Source organism: Bubalus bubalis, chromosome 14 (assembly GCF_019923935.1).
Source record: "Bubalus bubalis isolate 160015118507 breed Murrah chromosome 14, NDDB_SH_1, whole genome shotgun sequence".
Taxonomy (NCBI): Eukaryota; Metazoa; Chordata; class Mammalia; order Artiodactyla; family Bovidae; genus Bubalus; species Bubalus bubalis.
In genome coordinates, this window is record NC_059170.1 from 81,435,047 (window position 1) to 81,455,910 (window position 20,864).

A 20,864-nucleotide genomic window follows, 5' to 3' on the forward strand; every position below is an offset into this window, starting at 1 on the left:
CATTGACTAGACAGACCTTTGTTGGCAAAGTAATGTGTCTGCTTTTTTAATATGCTGTCTAGGTTGATCATAGCTTTCCTTCCAAGGAGTAAGCATCTTTTAAAATTTCATGGCAGCAGTTATCATCTGCAGTGATTTTGGAGCCCCCCAAAATAAAGTCTGTCACTGTTTCCACTGTTTCCCCATCTATTTGCCAGGAAGTGATGGGACTAGATGCCATGATCTTAGTTTTCTGAATGTTAAGTTTTAAGCCAACTTTTTCACTCTCCTCTTTCACTTTCATCAAGAGGCTCTTTAGTTCTTCACTTTCTGCCATAGGGGTGGTATCATCTGCATATCTGAGGTTATTGATATTTTTCCTAGCAATCTTGATTCCAGCTTGTGCTTCCTCCAGCCCAGCATTTCTCTTGATGCATTCTGCATATAAGTTAAATAAGCAGGGTGACAATATACAGCCTTGACATACTCCTTTCCCGATTTGGAACCAGTCTGTTGTTCCATGTCTAGTTCTAACTGCTGCTTCTTGACCTGCATACAGAATTCTCAGGAGGCAGGTCAAGTGGTCTGTTATTCCCATCACTTAAAGAATTTTGTGGATTTTTTAAGAACTGTGGATCACAGTTTGTTGTGATTCACAGTCAAAGGCTTTGGCATAGTCAATAAAGCAGAAGTAGATGTTTTTCTGGAACTCTCTTTCTTTATTGATGATCTGACATGTGTTGGCAATTTGATCTCTGGTTCCTCTACCTTTTCTAAATTCAACTTCAACATCTGGAATCTCATGGGTCATATATTGTTGAAGCCTCGCTTGGAGAATTTTGAGCATTACTGCATTACTTTGCTAACATGTGAAATGAGTGCAATTGTACAGGAGTTTGAGCATTCTTTGGCATTGCCTTTCTTGGGATTGGAATGAAAACTTACCTTTTCCAGTCCTGTGGCCACTGCTGTGCCTTCCAAATTTGCTGGCATATGGAGTGCAGCACTTTCACAGCATCATCTTATAGGATTTGAAATAGCTCAACTGGAATTCCATCACCTCCACTAGCTTTGTTCATAGTGATGATGCTTCCTAAGGCCCACTTGACTTCACACCCCAAGATGTCTGGCTCTAGGTGAGTGATCACACCATCATAATTATCTGGGTCATCAAGATCTTTTTTGTATAGTTCTGTGTATTCTTGCAACCTCTTCTTAATATCTTCTGCTTCTGTTAGGTCCATACCATTTCTGTCCTTTATTGTGCCCATCTTTACATGAAATGGTCCCTTGGTATCTCTAATGTTCTTGAAGAGATCTCTAGTCTTTCCCATTCTATTGTTTTCCTCTATTTCTTTGCATTAATCACGGAAGAAGGCTTTCTTATCTCTCCTTGCTATTCTTTGGAACTCTGCATTCAAATGGGTAATATCTTTCCTTTTCTCTTTTGCCTTTTCCTTCTCTTTACATAGCTATTTGTAAGGCCTCCTCAGACAACCATTTTGCCTTTTTGCATTTCTTTTTCTTGGGGATGGTCTTGATCACTGCCTCCTATACAATGTCACGAACCTCCGCCCATAGTTCTTCAGGCACTCTATGAGATCTAATCCCTTGAATCTTTTTGTCACTTCTACTGCACAATCGAAAGGAATTTGATTTAGATCATACTTAAATGATCTAGTGGTTTTTCTTACTTTCTTCCATTTAAGTCTGAATTTGGCAATAAGGAGTTCATGATCTAAGCCACAGTCAGCTCCTGGTCTTGTTTTTGCTGTATAGAGCTTGACTGTATAGAGCTTCTCCATCTTTGGCTGCAAAGAATATAATCAATCTGATTTCAGTATTGACCATCTGGTGATGTCCATGTGTAAAGTCTTCTCTTGTGTTGTTGGAAGAGGGTGTTTGCTATGACCAGTGCATTTCCTTGGCAAAACTCTGTTAGCCTTTGCCCTGCTTCATTCTGTCCTCCAAGGCCAAATTTGCCTGTTACTCTAGGTATTTCTTGACTTCCTACTTTTGCATTCCAGTCCCCCATAATGAAAAGGACATCTTTTTTGGGTGTAATTTCTAGAAGGTCTTGTAGGTCTTCAGAGAACCATTCAACTTCAGCTTCTTCATTCAATTTCATTAGTGGTCGTGGCATAGAGTTGGATTACTGTGATATTGAATGGTTTGCTTTGGAAACGAACAGAGATTATTCTGTCGTTTTTGAGATTGCATCCAAGTATTGCATTTCAGACTCTTTTGTTGACTATGATGGCTACTCCATTTCTTCTAAGGGATCCCTGCACATAGTAGTAGATATAATGGTCATCTGAGTTAAATTCACCCATTCCAGTCCATCTTAGTTTGCTGATTCCTAAAATGTCGATGTTCACTCTTGCCATCTCCTGTTTGACCACTTCCAATTCGCCTTGATTCATGGACCTAAGATTCCAGGTTCCTATGCAATATTGCTCTTTACAGCATCGGACTTTACTTCCATCACCAGTCACATACAACTGGTTGTTGTTTTTGCTTTGACTCCATCTCTTTATTCTTTCTGGTGTTATTTCTCCACTTTTCTCCAGTAGCATATTGGGTACCTGCTGACCTAGGGAGTTCACCTTTCAGTGTCCTATCTTTTTGCCTTTTCATAATGTTCATGGGGTTCTCAAGGTAAGAATACTGAAGTGGTTTGCCATTCCCTTCTTTAGTGGACCATGTTTTGTCAGACCTCTCCACCATGACCCATCCATCTTGGGTGGCCGTTCAGGGCATGACTCAGTTTCATTGAGTTAGACAAAGCTGTGGTCCATCTAACCAGATTGGTTCGTTTTCTGTGATTGTGGTTTTCAGTCTGTCTGCCTTCTGATGGAGAAGGATAAGAGGCTTATGGAAGCTTCCTGATGAAGCTTGCATAAATTAAATATATTTAAATAATTTAAATATGTTACTTTATGCATTTAGCCTCATATCCATATATATCTTTACTTCATTCCCTCTTTGTACCGAACTATCCCACACATATTACAATATAATCATGATCAGGCCACAGAGAAAAATCGTAGTATTTTTCAGGAGTCAGAAATTACAGATTGCAAAGACACATTTCAGAGCCTTGCCTCCAGTCTCTTTGCTGGTTAACCTGGAATTAAAGCTCTAGCTCTGTCTAGAAAAAAAGAAAGAAAGAAATTACAGTGGCCATGCTTACTGACCACAGTTCATTATAGCTTAATGACAAGTGAAGTCACTCAGTCGTGTCTCTTTATGACCCCATGGACTGTAGCCTACCAGGCTCCTCCATCCATGGGATTTTCCAAGCAAGAATACTAGAGTAGGTTGCCATTTCCTCCTCCAGGAGATCTTCCCAACCCAGGGATTGAACCTGGGTCTCCCACATTGTAGGCAGACACTTTACCATCTGAGCCCCAGGGAAGTCAATGACAGAGAGTGTATAAAATCTACACACACAGGAATTAAACATAAACCCACATACACACTTATGAACAATTCTTGAGTTAAAATATGTCATCAAAGCAGAAATTATAAACTTCTTAGAAACCAAAGATGGTAGTTGTTGTTCAGTCACCAAGTCATATCCAACTCTTCATGTTCCTTGCTCTCCTTCCTACCCCACCCCTTTCTCTGTCACTTGCCAGATTTGAACTAATATATGCATATTCAGAAAAAAGTGACTTTTACTGATCGCTGTTTCATTATTTTCGAGCTATGTATCACATACCTAGGTTGTGATGCGAGTGACAGAAGGACGAGGGCAGGAAGGATGAGGAAGAACCATAAACTCAGCGATGTCCGTGATGGAAGGTGGAGTGTAAATACAAGGAGACGGTGAACACAGTGCGAGGTGCTATGTGTAACTTTAACCAAAATATTTAAAACCGTAAAGTGGATGTTTCTCAAATTTAAAATAAATTTGGCTCAACAAATGAGCAGAACACTTAAACACACCAGTGATCTTGGAAGAAATTGAAAAAAAAAAATAGCAAAAGATTAGGCCCAGACGGCTTTACAGGTAACTTCTACCAAATATTCAAGGAAAAGGTAAATCCTATGTACCTCTGTTTTTTCCAGGATAGTGAAAAAAAAAAAAAAAAAGGAGAAGTGTTACCTGACTCATTTCCAAGGTCCTTTATCAGACCCTGACAATGATATCACAAAAGTTAATAAGAAACCAACCAACCCTAAAGCTCATTCTCACAGAGAAAAACCTCTAGCAAAATATGAGCCAGTCTATTCCAGAAAGTTATTGAAAGAAAAATTCAGGATCTTTCCACACTGAAAACATATCAATGTGATGTGCTAGAAAGTCTCATACAGGCACAGGTAACAAGATGATGCGAAGCTGAACATGAGAAATCTCTAACACATACCATTAAATGAAAACCATATTTTTGTAGGAAGCCATGTAATGGTATGGAATAGGACCAGTGTGACACCATTTACCGAAATACACAGCTACAGTGAACAGTGTAGTACCATTTATGTAAAATCATGCACACACACAAGACAAAATTATATACTTCTCTGGGTATATATATGTTATATATGTGTGTGAATAGATAAATTATTAATAAGTTTGGAAAGAACCTTCCAAGTTTATGACTCTGCTTAGTTCTGGGGAGGGAACAAAGCTCGGGGCTGAAAAACCAAGGTATCTTTCATGTTATCTCTATGTTGGAATTTTATTTATTATAAGAATATTTTCCTTTTGCAAATAAAAAAAGAATGCAATTTCCAAAGAGGAAAAAAAAAAAAAGTTGAACTCATACAGAGAGGTAGATACATGATTCTTTAGACCTGAATAATTGAAAGCAGACGAAGAGCCCATGAGTTCACATTTCAAGGCAGCTTCTTCACAACAGCAACCGTTGCTGTTTGAAGGAGGAGCTACTCCATTATGTATTACTGACAAGGCTGAAGACTGATGGAAGCATGAAGGACACGCTAACCAGCCCAGATGAAGTGAGAAGCTTCCTATGGAACGCCAAGGCAGACAAGCCACGTCACATCTGGTGGGAGAAGACAGTCCATCTGTGAGCGGGCAGGCCCATGTGTCTCTCTCCCACAGTGACTGTGACTGGGTCTCCCTTCTCTTTTACATCTCTGGTCCTCCCCATTGCTCTGTCTGTGTCTTTCCATGCCCATTTTTCAGAGTCCACACACACAGCCCCTTCATCCAAGGCAGTGTGGAAGCAAGCTTCTAGTGTAATGGTGTGCGATCCTGCCTTTCACATCCTGAAACAGATCTGCAGAGAGAAACAGACCTGCAGACCCCCTCGGGCTGTCGTGGGTGTGTTGTTCAGTCATCTATAATAAGATGAGCTAACTACAGGGACCTAAGTATCAGCATTAAGGACGGAAATAAATACAGCATGGTGGCCTCCCTGGTGGGCAAAATGCCGCTCCTCTGCAAATCTTTAGATGTTCTACGATCTCTCCACTCCTGCCAACCATTCCTTTCAATATTTCCTTTGTTTTTATTTTAAAGGGAATAGCAACAAGAAGCTTTTGATATGAAATGCTCCTACCGAAAATGAAAATGAAAAGATAGCTTATATCAACTTACATCATCTTTCATGGTTTAACTCTGGTTCTCCCAGGATCTTTTCAGTAAAAGGACATACAGCAGACATTCTCAGTGCAGATGTTTCTCCGATTTTACTACTATCCTTACTACTTAAAGATTCATGTCTATGTGGGATACTAATTTCATCATAAAGGTCTCACTGTGTGAAGGGCATTGGTGGGGCTAATAGTAAGAGGAGGGTAATTTTGACCTTGATCTTGAAAGAGGTTAGCAGTGGAGGTAGGAGCTATTTCACTGCTTGCTTTTTCAGAGCACTGCAAATTCTAAACAAAGTAAGAGGCGTTTTTGAAAAACGACACAGGAATACCCTTAATTTTCCCAATTTTAAATGAGATTGGAGAGGGGGGTGTTGCTCCTTGTACTGTCTGAAATACTTCCTTGGGCATAACTATGACCTACAGACCAGAAAACACTGACCCAATCAGTTGTGTTTAATAGCAGTTTGATCCAGATAACTGATTTTTAAATGGGATTAAATGAAGGTGTGTGTCATAGTCCAACTGACTCCACAAAAGTTAAAAGGACAAATAGCTACTTCTTTTAAAAGGCAGGGAGAGAACTGACCACTCTTTAACTATGTCCTTTGTGCAATGATCTCAAAACTCCACCCATAGCTAACTGATATAAAACAAAACTCCAAATGCTTTTACTGCCACCCCAAAGGATCCTCTCCTCCAATTCTCTGGCTTGCCTTGTAAGGCCTTACTGAGAAGACACGTCAAGATTCTTTTTTTTTTTTTTCTTTAATTTTTTTTTAAATTTTATTTTATTTTTAAACTTTACAATATTGTATTAGTTTTGCCAAATAAGGTTCATTGTCTCCTGGAAGAACACCACCTCACCCCCACAGAGCCCACAGGAAATGGTCCTTCGTAAGGAACACGGGAAGTGAGGGAGATTTACACAGAGGATGGGATGTGTAACTCGGTACCTTTTCCAGAGTAAACACCTTGAGCGGCTACTGGAAGGAGGCCAGCGGGCCTTTAAATAGTCTCATTGTTTCTCAGTTCTTATGCAACTGGGGAGGATTAGCTATTACACTGGCTGTAGAGGAAAAACCTCCCTGGACTGCATGGAGAGGACTAGCGAGAAGGGGAGTCCCCAGGAGACTTTGTTTCTGAGCAAGTGGTACAAAGCTCCATCTAAAGAAGATGATGAGAGAATGAAAGCATCAGTGGGAAGGCCCACCAAGGGGTTCAGGCGGGCTTTGGGGACCCAGATACTCAGTAGGATGTGCCTGCCCTTCACCCAAGAAATGACCTCCTGTCCTCTTCTCCATTCAGCTGGGATGAACCAGGGGAGGAGAGCTGTGTCACATCTCAGATCTGCTGTCTGATCTCTTTGGCTAGACCTAGAGGGTGGTCTTCAAAAGTTATCAGACCACCTAGCCCAGGTATACTGGCTGGATTATGGAGTCACCTCTGCTCCTTTATGGCAGTTGGGTCAAAACTTGAGCAGATCATTTTTTGTTTCTGGAACTATGTCTCATGTTCTGGTAGAGAGCAGACAGGGGATGTCCACGAAATCAGGTATATTTAAGGAAGACCCTGGGTATGTCAGGCTGAATTGTGGCCCCTAAATGACTCCTATATCTCAGTCTCTGAAACCTATAAATGTTCTTATATGGCAAAGGAGGACTTTCCAGATGTGATTAAGTTAAGGATCTTAAGGATAGAGAGGTTCCCATGGATCGTCCATCTTCCCAGTGGGCCTGAAATGCTGTCATAAGTCCTGACAAAAGCGAAGCAGAGAGGGGTTCGACAGGGACAGAGGGGAGGCCCTGTGACCACGGAGCCAGAGACTGAGTGATGCAGCCGCAAGCCAAGGAGTGACGGCAGTCCCCAGGAGCTGGACAAGAGATGGATTTTCCCCTTCAGCCTACAGGGGGTGTGTCCTGCAGCACTTTGAGTTTAGACTTCTGGCCTCTAGAACTATGAAAGAATAAATTTCTGTGCTTTCAGCCACTAATTTGTGATAATTTTAACAGCAGCCCAAGGAAACAAGTACAGTGGGCCCACTGAAGCTGGGCATATTTCCTAAAAGGCTCACTTAGCAAATTGCCAAATCAGTCTGAGAAGGAGAAGACACTGCTCTGCCTTGAAGGGAAGAGCATTCAACATACATTTGTTCAAGTGAATCAAGGAAAGTAGCATAGAATATCATCTAGAAATGATTTCAGATAACTTCTGTTTTTCTATTCCAATGACCCTTTGAAAAGTACTTCCACAGGATATCTTTTTCCCCATGATCCAAATGCCCTTTAACAATTTTGCACCTAAACAATAAATACAAAACTTTAAATAAACCTTGCAGCTTCCCCCAAGTCACCCAAGACATTTTCCATTTTTGTGCTTCTATTTGTGAACAAATGAACTCATTTGTAAAAGCATCTGCTTGCACTTGATAACATATAGCTTTCAAGTAAACAAAAATGCACCATGGCTCAGTTACGGATTTTCGTAAGTGAAACTTTTATCTTTTACCTTCTACCTCCAATAAAAAAAGTTCCATAAAGAATTAATCCCTTCCCAATCCAACCATATGAAATGAAGTGAAGTGAAGTGAAGTGAAATGAAGTCGCTCAGTCGTGTCCAACTCTGCAGCCCCATGGACTGTAGCCTACCAGGCTCCTCTCTCCATGGGATTTTCCAGGCAAGAATACTGGAGTGGGTTGCCATTTCCTTCTCCAGGGGATCTTCCCAACCCGGGATTAGAACCCGGATCTCCCGCATTGTAGGCAGACGCTTTACCATCTGAGAAAGTCCTATCCAACCATATAAATCCCATCAAACCAAATAAGCCATGGCCTTAAATGAACCCATGTTGACAACAATCAAGGTTGTTTTCCAGAACTCAAAAGGTTTCTTAGTTGAATCTATTAAGCATATTTCAATGTACTGTTCTTCAATCTTTAAATAAGGTAATCCTTTTATTTCTAAAAACAGATGGGCAGCTACAGCAGATGATTCAGAGCCTTTAATAAATGGCTTTACTTCAAGTAAGAATTTAATTTGACACTGATATATCGCATCATTAATGACAATTTCCCTATTTGCTAAAAATATCTCCGTTTTCATCAAGCCATTAAATAACCTTTTCAAAAGGCATATAAAGGGTGTAGAACTAAGAAAATGATAATAGGCAATGCTGTTGAGGGTTGGAGGTAAGAGAATTCTTGTATGGTTTAATGAAAAAACTTTTCATACATTTCTATAGGCTTGAAAATGTATACAAAATCTATGTACAAAAATACATTCTCCCTGTTCTGCTGTTTATGGGAGAAAAAAACTATCTTTATATGAGCAACAATAAGCAATTGGTTAAATATACAAGAGTATTTAAGTATTCTGTGTCCATTAAAAATAATGCTTTCAATGAATTGTTCTTTGCTGAACAAGAGTATATTTAGAAGAGTTTCCAAAAATATTCACAACTCTTGTTAAGCAAATACAAATGTTCTCAACATATCATTAAGCAAGCAAAAAAGCTGCTTACAAAATAGTTTGTAAGTATTATCCAAATTTTTATGTCTTATATTTTAATACATATTCCTCACACAAACAAAAAAAACACACACTTTAATATAGAAAAAGTCAAGCAAAATATACACCAAAATAAAAACAGTAGTTACATATTGTGGTGACTGAATTTTAGGTGATTTTTATATTCTTTGATACATTCTGTATTTTAAAATATTTAGAATGACTACAATTTGTATATTCAAGAATAATGTTCTTAAAAGTAAAGAGATGACATTAAAAAAATCTAATTTTTCTCACATAAGTCAATTTTTAAATAATGTCCATATTTTCCACCAGAATTTCTGGCAAGAATAAATAGCAGGAAGAGACTAATAAATAAAGCTGTAAAACATTCTCCTTTTCCTTTGAAGATTTAGGATCTTTGCTGCACATCAGGAGCCTCACACATACCAGTTGTGCCTGATTCTGAGGAAGGAGTTACTTAATAACAATGCCTGAAGTTAGGCATTAGCTCTGGAACGACTATGGCACTTGTATCTGGAAATGAAGCAGATGATGGTGATACTGGGTTAGTCTTCAAGGAATTCTAAACTACAGTAACCTAAGGCCTTTACATCTATTAAATTCATCATAAAGATATGAAAACATAGAAGTAATTTCCAGGTATTTGTAAAAGACACAAATAGAATAGGAATAAGATACAAACAGCAAATATCCGCTTTGGTCTCTCTCTCTCCTGCCTCAACAATAGTCATACTTACAAGACAAATGTCACGTTCTTAAAATTTAATGATCACAAAATAAATGAAAAAATGTTAAAATGAATTGTCTTTCTCAATTTAATTAGGTGATATTGATATTTATAATTATAGCATAGGGTTCATGAAATCAGAACTTTACAAAACATATCTAAAAGATGCTTGTTTCGCTGGGATATTTAGGATTGACTTCATTTGAAGATAATGAATAGCTGTTAATATATAAATCCTTCTGTAATGACCAGGTTTTAAGGTAATAAGAATACGATGAAGTGTATAGTTTCCCAAGAAAAGAACTGATTTGTTTTAAAAGAGTGTCTGTTGGTTGTTCACCTGCAGCAATTTCCTTGGAAACATCTGTTGGGTTCATACGCCAGCCCTCCAAGATCCTGTTGAATGTGTAAAGTGGCTGAAATTATGTTAAAAGTACTTGTTTATAACTGAGGTTCTCTGCCCTGAGATTGTCTTGCTATTTACCTCTTCTCTTGTGTTTTCTCTGAAGGACTCAGCCACAGGCCCGGGTTTAGGAGCCAATACTGGTGAAGGAAAACTCCATGGCAGAGGTTCAGAGCAGCAAGTGTGAGCCTTCAGAGGTGTCAGTTCCTCAATGTTTAGTAAGTCCTTGGCTTAACCATATTCTGTATGATCTTTCAGAAATATATCATGATTTTTGTGGCAGTGAATCATAGACATGTCTGCTAAAAAGATTTTGTTTGACAGGATGCAAGATAAATCAAGCTTTGTTTCCAGGCAAGAGGGAGATAAAATTTAACTGTTTTTTTCCTCCGACTTCATGGAACAGCACAACTGTCTTAGGAAGACTTTTTTGGTAAACCTATAAAAATTCTGCCAAGTAAAGGCATCTTATTTCTTTTATGCTTCTGATATAAAGTACCTCTGTTTTTACTGACTAAGGTAGTACAGCAAACAGCAGAAAGTATTTTATTACTACTGAGTATTTAAGATAAACAGAGTTAACCTCAAGAGCCCTGAGAAATACAGCAGTCAGTCTTGACAAATAAGACAACTCATCAAACCTGGGACATATGAAAACAAGTAACTGGATTCTCCACGTCCCTACCAACCCTCTTTCAAGAGGAGAAGAATTTGTCCCTGTTTTCAAGACCAGAACTAATAAAATGTATGGTAGATGTGAACAGTCCACCATGAATAGACACCCCCTCCCCCCACCCACCCCAGTGGCAGGCATAAGCCATGAGCCATGACAAGGTTGGGGAGTGTTCAGCCTTTCTCAGTTTCATAACAAGGGTTCTGATGAGGTCTGAGGAAACAGGAAACAAAATGACAACACGACAGAATAGGTACAGTTTTAGGGGGGGAGTCATAGTTCGATTACAGAAATGATTCTCTCTTGAATCGTGTTTCACAGTGTTTTTAATTGACCAGCTAAGACAAAAGTCTGGGGCTTTATCCTTGGAGAACCCAGGTGTAGAGTGGGAACTAAGACCGTGGAAGGCTTGGGTTGACCTCTCCTTCAGCCTTCGTTTCTTCCTAACTGGAACACCCTTTGAGCTGTTGATGGTAAGATTTGGATAGTCAAGGCGGGGACTCAAGTCCCCTGGGGACTCCAGCCAGGAGCATAAGGCAAAGATCAAAGGTGTTGCCCTAAGAGCTTGCCTTTGATCAGTGGTTCTCTAAGCATGGTAGCAGACATCATCTGGAATTTATTAGAAATGCAGAAATCTCAAGCCCCACCTAGATCTTTTGAATCAGAAAATCAGTTAGGAGTGCCAGGTGCAGAAATCCATGTGACCAGTGTATCCAAGTGACCAGGTGGTTCTGATATTAGCTAAAGTCTGAGAACAACTGCCTTGGGTCAAGTCTTCATCAAGAGAAAAAGGGCAAAAAAAAAAGAAAAAGAAGGGGGAAAAGTTCTCTTCCTTTTTACCTATGGCCCAGGTCAGCTTACCAGGGAAAGAGACCAGCTAGGCATTTGGGACTTAAGCTCAAGTAAATAATACAGACAGTTCCTTTGTATAGAATGCACACTTCTCTCAAGTTTTAAGGCCATGGAAAATCCAGGATATGGAGTTTCTGGGTCCTGGCATGTGCTTTCCAACCAAGAGCAGAAGTAGAAAAAAAAGACCTAAAATAGATGGGTAATTGCTCAACCATTTTTTCCAAGCCTCATCCTTCAGGGATAAGTCTGAATAAGCCTAACTTATTCAGAGATGTCTTCAGAGTTAATCTCAAGAGCCCTGAGAAATACAGCAGTCAGTCTTGACAAATAAGACAACTCGTCAAACCTGGGACATATGAAAATAAGTAACTGGATTCTCCACGTCCCTACCAACCCTCTTTCAAGAGGAGAAGAATTTGTCCCTGTTTCCAAGACCAGAACTAATAAAATGTATGGTAGAGGTGTCATGAAGAAAGCAAATAAAGGATGACGCTACTGAACAGTCAACACAGCGTCTGTTTAATCTACAATGTAGACACTGCAGTACTTAACACGTAAGTTTAAGCACTTCCTTCTTTAGGCCCAAACCTTTATGGTCCCTGACAACAATGAACTGATAATACTAACATTTCTCCTAAGAACTCAGAAAGAAAAAACTGGATAAAGATTAAGCCAGCAAACTCAGCCTTGAAAACGCCAACTTTTTTTTTTTTAAGCCACAATTAATAAAAGAGCTGACAAGAAAGATCATGTTTAAACATGAGGGTCTAGAAGAAATGCCTTTGGCTACATGAAAAAAACAGTGTCTCAAAAGATGTCTCCAAAAAGTGTCTCCAAAAGTGTCATTTCCCCCCTTCCATTCTTCTCTCTGGTTTCATCAGACTTGATTCATTGTCCCAGATACACTGAGCCTTTTGCATGTTTTTCCTTTCCTCTCATTCTTGAATCTCTCTCCTAAATTTGGTTAGTTCTGGTTATCCTTTAGGTGTCAGTAAAAGAAACTGGGTTAATGCCTTTTCTGTACTTTCACTGAAGCACTCTGTATGGTTCTCCTTGCAGACACACCATGCCACACTGGACAGAGCTGTTGTTTACCTGCGTCTTCACTGCAGGAGGAAAGCTGGGAAGGCCAGCCTTGTTTGCTGTTCTCTATAGTGTCCAGCATACAGGGGGCACTCAGTAAACACTGCATGAATAAAAGAATGAATATTTTATTCTGGGGACGAAGCTGAAGAACAACCAAGGCAGAGGACAACAAACTCTCTTCCTGTTACTCAAATGCACACATTGGTACCATTTTTGTGTATACCTGCTCTCCCCTCCAGGATCTTGAAATGCTGTTTTCACTCTCTTGTTCCCTTCTCATATCCTGCTCACCCCTGGTCCCCAGCCTGAGAACAAGCTTCCATATTCACCTGGTTCTACAGCCTGGTGGGGCCCAGCATGACTTCTGGGATGTACATCCCAATGCCCTGTCTGCTGGGCCCCATCCTTAGCTCGGACCTCTGACCACTGATTCCCTTTGAGGCCTGTTTAGATTGGCCTCTGGGTCATCCAACGTCGGACCACATTCTGGACAGGAACTCATGGTGTGTGGGTGTGTGGTTTTCTTATCCACAGAGGTGCCTTCTTTAGAGGGGGTCCCCCCTGGTTCATAAAGTCTCTCTGAAGCCCAGTCCTCAATACTTTGCTCTTCATTTGCCCTTGGACGGGTTCTGCCACAATTATTAGGCAAAACATTACCAACACGAATCACATGTGTCAAGGGAGAAGCAAGCTCTCTTTAGAGGCCTGGTTTTGCCTTAATTATCTGCATATTTCAAAGGAAAGATTTTTATTTTATCTTCACTTGAATAATCTATTGAATGTTGCCTCAGGCATGTGTATGGAATAAGTCTACAGACGGCAAGACAGGACTTCACAAAAAACAGGGAAATTTTTGGACTGGGAGCAGGCACATATTCAAGAGCCTGAAGAATCCTTTATTTTAAAAACGATTTTCTTTTTAAAATAAACATACACAGACAATGGGCTCAAATTTAATCAAAATTCCTGATAGTTAAACATTCTCCAAGTGATTTTATTAATAGGTCTTTGCTATTATTAGACAAGAGTCATAAGATGAGGATAAAGTATAAGGCCATGTATACTGGAACTGAGTCCAGACCATAAAAGGAGAAAATCAAATATTCCCCCCAGGTTGTGAGCTATGCTATGCTATGCTAAGTCACTTCAGTCGTGTCCGACTCTGTGTGACCCCATAGACGGTAGCCTACCAGGCTCCCCCGTCCCTGGGATTCTCCAGGCAAGAACACTGGAGTGGGTTGCCATTTCCTTCTCCAGGTTGTGAGCTAAAAGGTACCAAAAATTAACCAACTTTTATATGTTCATACACATAGAGGTACACACAACCTGAAAAACTCCTGTGGTCCAAGAGCTATAACTTAAACTTCAAATCTCAAATTAAGTTTTCTCCTTACTTATGTGTTCAAAACTATTCCACCTCCATTCTTCAAAAACTTAAACTAAGGCTAGAGATGAAACTAATAAAATAGAGATAGTGAGAAACAATTCATGAAATTTAAGGAGATTGACTTTATTTTTTTCTATTCCTGCAAATTCTTTCCAAAATCCTCAAACCTTGCCTCTTGGTTTTTTGTGGGGTTTTTTTGTGCAGTCTGAAAGCAGTCTGAAAAGCAACAGTACCACTGAAAAGTACAGTCTGAAAGCAAAAAGAAAAAAAAAGCAAAATCATTAATAACTTCAGTTCATTTTACAGAAAAAGAGTTAAAGGTTTTTGTTTTGCTTTTTCCCAAGTGCAGAATCATATAATTAAACGTTATTTCCGACGAGGCAGAAACTTACTGTGTGCATCGGTTTATGTGAGAATGCACACACACCAGAATCTGTGCCGTCTTTGGCTTTGTTCAACAGAGCAGCAGGACACAGAACGTCTCATTTTCATCACCACCATTTGCCTAAGAAACACCCGCACCGATGTTCACACAACTTGAAACAGGTCTTCTAAGGTGACATTAAAAAAGTGAATTTGAATGATCCAAAATTATGGCTGTATAAATAATTTGGCCACAGCCTAAAAAAGGGTCTGACTTTAATTATATATTACATTGTTTCCATAATGAATATTAAAATTAATATGACCTCTTCAGCTGACTGGAATGGAAACAGCAGAGACGGGTGACCTGGATTCCTTCCCAGCTCTGTCCAACTACTTGTGTGACCTTGAGGAAGCCCCTTCACTTCTTGGGGCCTTAATCCCTTTGTAGAAACTAGAGACCGAAACAATCATTTTTCTGATTCCTTCGAGCCTCAATGAGCAAGATTAAACATTATTTGGGCTCCATATGAATACAGATGTTACTTAAGCACCATACATGTCCTTCCTGAAATATTATTTTATTTCTTAAAATGAAAGCCACATTCAGATGGCTCCAAGTAACTTGAAAAACAATGCATTACTATTGTGCATTGAGGAGCAACTGACAGGGTAATGACATGGTGACATTTCTAGAACAGCTCTTCAGTATCAAAGCAGACTTTTAAGATGCCAAATGCCTGCGCAATTCTGGTAAGGTCAACGGCCTTCAGATAATTGTTTCTTTCATACCATGTGTGCTTTTGTGGGATTAAAGTGTGTCTGATTCCATTGCTTATATAGGAACTGAAAAACATCCCTCAGTCTAACAAGGCCCAGAGGCAATGGGAAGGATATCAGAGGTCAGAGAAGTTGGATGTGAAGCAATTCCCAAGAGTTCATGTTGTATTTTATTTTAGTAAATGTCGCTAACTTCTAATTCAAGCCATATTGGCAGGCTGGGAAAAGAGAGACTAAACAGAGCTTTTGTAACTAAATTCCCTGCCTCTTGGTCAGACAAGCCTTTGGTTCCCCCGGTTGTCAGCACTAATGAGCAAAGTAACTGAAAACTGCTTGATCCCTGTGTCTGCAATCAATTATTTTGTTTCTTAAGGGGTAAAGTTTGACCCAGCATTTTCTGAAATGCTACACAAAACTGCATTTAAAAAAAGTTGTAAAGACAGAAGTCAGCGCCCTGACTGGAAACGAGGAGGATGACACCCTCATTGGGCGAGAGAGGCGGACTCCTTGCATCACAAGAGACCAGCGCGCTTGCTGGCAGCACGCAGCTCCGATGGAGCGGCTGGAAGCTCACCCCGCCAACCCGCCAGGCTTCGCTCAACTCTCACAGCCAGGGCGCCAGCATCTACATAATGGCTTACATTTCACCAAGCATCTTCACAGCCTCTTTTTAGTGAGAAATCATAACCCAACTGCAAGATATGCAAAGCAGAGCTTAGAAAGTCAAGCCTCCCTCATACGGGCTTCCCAGGGGGCGCTAGTGGTAAAGCCACCCTGCCAACGCGGGAGACTTAAGAGACGCAGGTTCGATCCCTAGGTGGGGAGGATCCCCTGGAGAAGGAAATGGCACCCCACACCAGTATTCTTGCCTAGAGAATCCCATGGACAGAGGAGCCTGGCAGGCTACAGTCCACAGGGCTGCAAAAGTCAGATACGACTGAAGCAACTTAGCACAGCACATATGATGGTAGAACCAGAACTTACACCTTTTGACTTTAAACTCTTTCTGACCTTGGTTCTCATGATGAAAGTTCCTTAAATTCAGTAAAGACAATGAAGATATGGCCTCTGACCAAGATGAAGGAAAGGCATCTTTTCCTGGGATTGTAATTAAGTTGCTTTAATGAGAGGTAGTTAAACCAAAAATAAGGATTGTTTCCACAAAGGAGATGCCTAAGTCAAGACCACTATCCAACAGTTTCCTACTTAGAACTTAGCCAAGGACAGAGATCCTTGTTAGCGCAGCTTCAAAAACAGTAAATAAAAATATTATTCAAAAGCAAAATGAATGTGAGTTTCTTTATTTTTTAATGCTCTCATAAAATAATTTTAACTCTAAAAAGAGCACTATGTCTTTAATTCTTAGCTTTGCTTTTAGAGCAGTGTTCTAAATGCGATGAAGAAAACATTTTGATCAAGACATCAGGATCTAGTCACTGGGTACATGACATTTACTTGCATATGATGCTATTTCGGAATATTTGTGGTGGGCATTTTAACAAAATTAAAGTGGTTGCCTATATTTAACTTGGATGAAATCATAAGTGTTGAAAGTAAGCCATTATATATATTTTTATTTTTATTCTGCCCTAATTGAAACCAACCTCCAAGGTAAAATGGGAGAGGAAATGGGATTCAATTATGATCATTACATAAATGATAAATTACATCAGGTTCTGTGTACAAAACACCTACTGTCACTAAATCAATTTTCATGTCCTGAAGTTTTAAAGAGAGAAAGGTTTACTATTAATGTATATTTTGACCACCTATATTAGAACCCCCCATGGCTAATTTTCCTTAAATAATGAAAAGATGCTCACCATTACTATTTCCCACCTATCGACTCAGTATAAATGCCTTAAAATATGGAATCTGCCCACTTATTCTGTCCAAAATGCCTTTTTGAGTAGTTGGATCCTATTAGTCTTCGAACTCAGTTGTCCTTATCTTGGTGCTGGTCTTTCTTAACTTCCCACCTTCATCCTATACTCTACTGATCCTCTTTTATTAATTAAAATTTTTTAATTTATTTTATATGGGAGTAGTTAGCTGATTAACAATGTTGTGTTAGTTCCAGTTCCACAACAAAGTGATTCAGTTATACATAAGTGAAGTCGCTCAGTTGTGTCCAACTCTTTGCGACCCTGTGGACTGTAACCTCCCAGGCTCCTCCATCCATGGGATTCTCCAGGCAAGAATACTGGCATGGGTTGCCATTGCCTTCTCCAGGAGATCTTCCAGACCCAGGGATTGAACCCGGGTATCCCGCCTTGCAGGCAGACGCTTTAACCTCTGAGCCACCAGGGAAGTGTATCTATTCTTTATCAAGTTCTTTTCCCAATTAGGTTATTACATCACATTGGGCAGAGTTCCTTGTGCTATCCAGAAGGTCCCGTTGGTTATCCATTTTAAACATAGCAGTGGTAGCAGTGTGCATGTGACCCTCTTCCCAGTCTGCTTTGCTCATGCCATTGTCCTCCATCTGTTTTGCTCCCAGGAGCCTCCCCATCATGGCAGCCCTGTGCTGTCCCCACCCTTTCCTCCTCTCCAGGACTTCACTCCCTTTATCGGTGGCCTCCTAAGATAAGACCATAATTCCACTGCTCTTCTAGCTTCACTGTTACAAAATGACTGCCTGGAAGAATGGGTCAAGCTACCAAGATTCATGGAAAAGTGAGTAACACAAAGATCATGAAGGTTTTTTGCCGGGAGCCGGCATATTGCATATTGAGTGCATATTGCATATTGAGTGCAGCACTTTCCACAGCATCATCTTTCAGGATCTGGAATAGCTCAACTGGAATTCTATCACTGCCGGGAGCCAGCGTGAGGAGCTCCACCCATGACAAAGGTCATGAGGAAGGAGGCTCGGCATACGCAAAGGCGGGATCGAGCCTCAGGAGTCCCCCTGGAAATTCTCGAGCATCTACCCCCCAATACCAGATTCTGCCTACTTTCTGCTTTGTGCTTTCACCTACACCTCTGACTTTACGGGGGGCTGTCCCCCACTACCTCTCTCTGAAAAAAAAGTTAACTTACAGCTCCAGTTAATAAAGTTCCTAGGTGTGATAGTGTTTCAACCTACAAATTCCTTTGGAAGTCCTCTAGCCTGCCTGAATAGGTGTTTCCAGCCACATGTGATTGCTCAGAGCCTCCCAACTGTGAGAGGCATGAGATGTTCTAAACTGTCTAAATACAGATTCCTTTGAGCAGTTAAAAGATTGATTAGAAATTGTATTGGTGAAGGGATTTTCACTTGTTGGGCCAATGTTTGCTGCTAAGTCTCCATATCCCTTACCTGCTGTGTCCCTGGCAGTGTATTGATTAATACACTGATTAATTAATTAATTAATTGATTAATACATTGATTAATAATTGGTGTAAGTAGTAGCTTTAATGTTTGTAACCTGGGACCCTTGAGTTAATTCTTTTTCTTGTTATATCCCACCACACTTTTGCTCTGTAGGAATGCAACTTTATCTAATGCTTTTGGAGGGTGGCTCCTGACCAATCACCTTTAGAGAAAAGTAAGTTTTCTGAAGAAAGGGTCTTAAAATGTTAACAGGCCTCCGGGCCAGAAGATGATGCAAATCACCTAAGCTTTTGCATATGATAAGTTTGCAGGAAGAAAGCCTGGCTTGCTGCATGACTCTACCCCTTCCCCCATTATCCTCTATGCATAACTTAAGGTATAAAAACTACTTTGGAAAATAAAGTGCGGGCCTTGTTCACCAAAACTTGGTCTCCCCATGTCGTTCTTTCTCTCACCTTCTGGCTGAATTATTCAGCCTCTCTTCTCCACTGAATTTCCTCACTGAGCTATCCTTATTCTATTACTCTTTATATCCTTAATTAACGTTTAATTAAGCAGTTGTTTCCTGATCCTCGCCAACACCGTCCCCGCTTTGAATTCCCTGGATCCACCGGGGCTGGACCCCGGCAGTTTTTTTGTTGTTGTTTTTGTTTTTTCTTAAAAAAAAAAAAGTAGCCTTTTTATATGAAGAGCATCTGACCTCCTTTAAATTCCAACCTTAAAGAGCTAATGGTGAAGAGGTAATTGCTTATACTTTAATGCAGTCTCAGAGAGGACTTCAATTAAGGGATATAACCATTTGAGCAAACTCATTTGGATCCCACCAATGCTTGGAGTATTTTGTATATTTCTGTACCACAATTTTAGGAAGTATATCAACAACAGAGAGAGCTGGTGAAGGAAGTCATTCAATTTAAGCAACAAGTGATGAAAGAAAATTCCAGGCAATTCAGAGTTAATTTAAGCTTTTCTGTGCAGTGCTGCTGCTGCTACTAAGTCGCTTCAGTCGTATCCAACTCTGTGTGACCCCATACACGGCAGCCAACCAAGCTCCTCCATCCTTGGGATTCTCCAGGCAAGATACACTGGAGTGGGTTGCCAGTTCCTTCTCCAATGCATGCATGCATGCAAAGTCGCTTCAGCTGCATCCGACTCTGTGTGACCCATGGACAGCAGCCACAAGGCTGCTCTGTCCACGGGATTCTCTAAGCAAGAATACTGGAGTGGGTTGCCATTTCCTTCTCCAAAGCTTTTCTGTAACTGGGTGGAAACAGAGGTCAAGAACTGGTGAACTGAGTCCTACTGGTGGAGCTGTGATAGAACCGATTATGATTGAACTGCTCATCCAATACCCACTGCATCCTCTTTCTGACTCAGAGCATGTTTTGAAAATCACCCACGTGGAAGAAGGAGCAATTTAAACATTCTGTGTTCATTCAGAGGAAAACCTCTATATCAAAGATCAGTGGTCTCAGAAATGTCGATTTTAAATCAACCTCAGGAAAATAAGAATTATTTTACAATGAAGTGAGCAGTTTCAGAGTAGATACTTCTAGTCACTCAAGTATTTAGTTGTTGCTCTGTTCTTGGAGGTTATAATGGGATTGTTGCACTGGATGAGATGAGATTAAATGTCCCTCTAATATTTTATTTTCAGAAAATAAAGTCGGGTTAGTCCCTATCACTATGGCACTGTCAAGTCACTCTCCAAATTCCTCTGACCCAAAGAAGTCTATTCACTGCAAGTTTGCAATGAAATGGTTTTTGGTGTTTATCCTGCACAAGACTATGGGTTAAAATCCAACTGATAAACAGATACACAGTGATTGATTGTTTGGGGAAATGTCCATCCAATTTTGCAATGCAAATGGTTTTGAAGCTAATAAAAGGCAAAACTTTCTACTCTTTAGAAGACATCATTTTGCCTTTGTTTTGTGGCCTTTAAAGAGATTCTTGCGTCAAGCCATCCAGGGGACCACAAAAAGCAGTTTTCCAAATAATGATTCATACTGGCTATACTTATTAAGATTTTTTTTTTCCTACCCTAAACTAGAGCTGGCAAAAAATATGAAGTCAAGCTGTGAATTTCAGACTTTGGTCATTTTTGGTCATCTCTTTGCTAGTCTCTAGGAAATAAAGAGTTTCAATTTCAGGATATCAGTCAACACTTTAATTTTAGGAAGTTACAGTTATTTGGCCAAA

General features: G+C 40.1%; 1 protein-coding gene across 12 annotated transcripts in view; it reads right to left on the reverse strand.

Annotated features, from left to right (window-relative positions):
* PLCB4 (phospholipase C beta 4) overlaps window positions 1–20,864 on the reverse strand; it is a 480,542-nt gene that overhangs the window by 197,997 nt on the left and 261,681 nt on the right. For 2 of the 12 annotated variants that reach the window (XM_025264589.3, XM_025264592.3), the window contains one exon: window positions 12,826–12,916. The exons of the other annotated variants lie outside the window; for them this stretch is intronic. The gene's annotated coding sequence lies outside the window, so the exon portion shown is untranslated. The remainder of the gene's footprint in view (window positions 1–12,825; window positions 12,917–20,864) is intronic. 12 annotated transcript variants of the gene reach the window in all.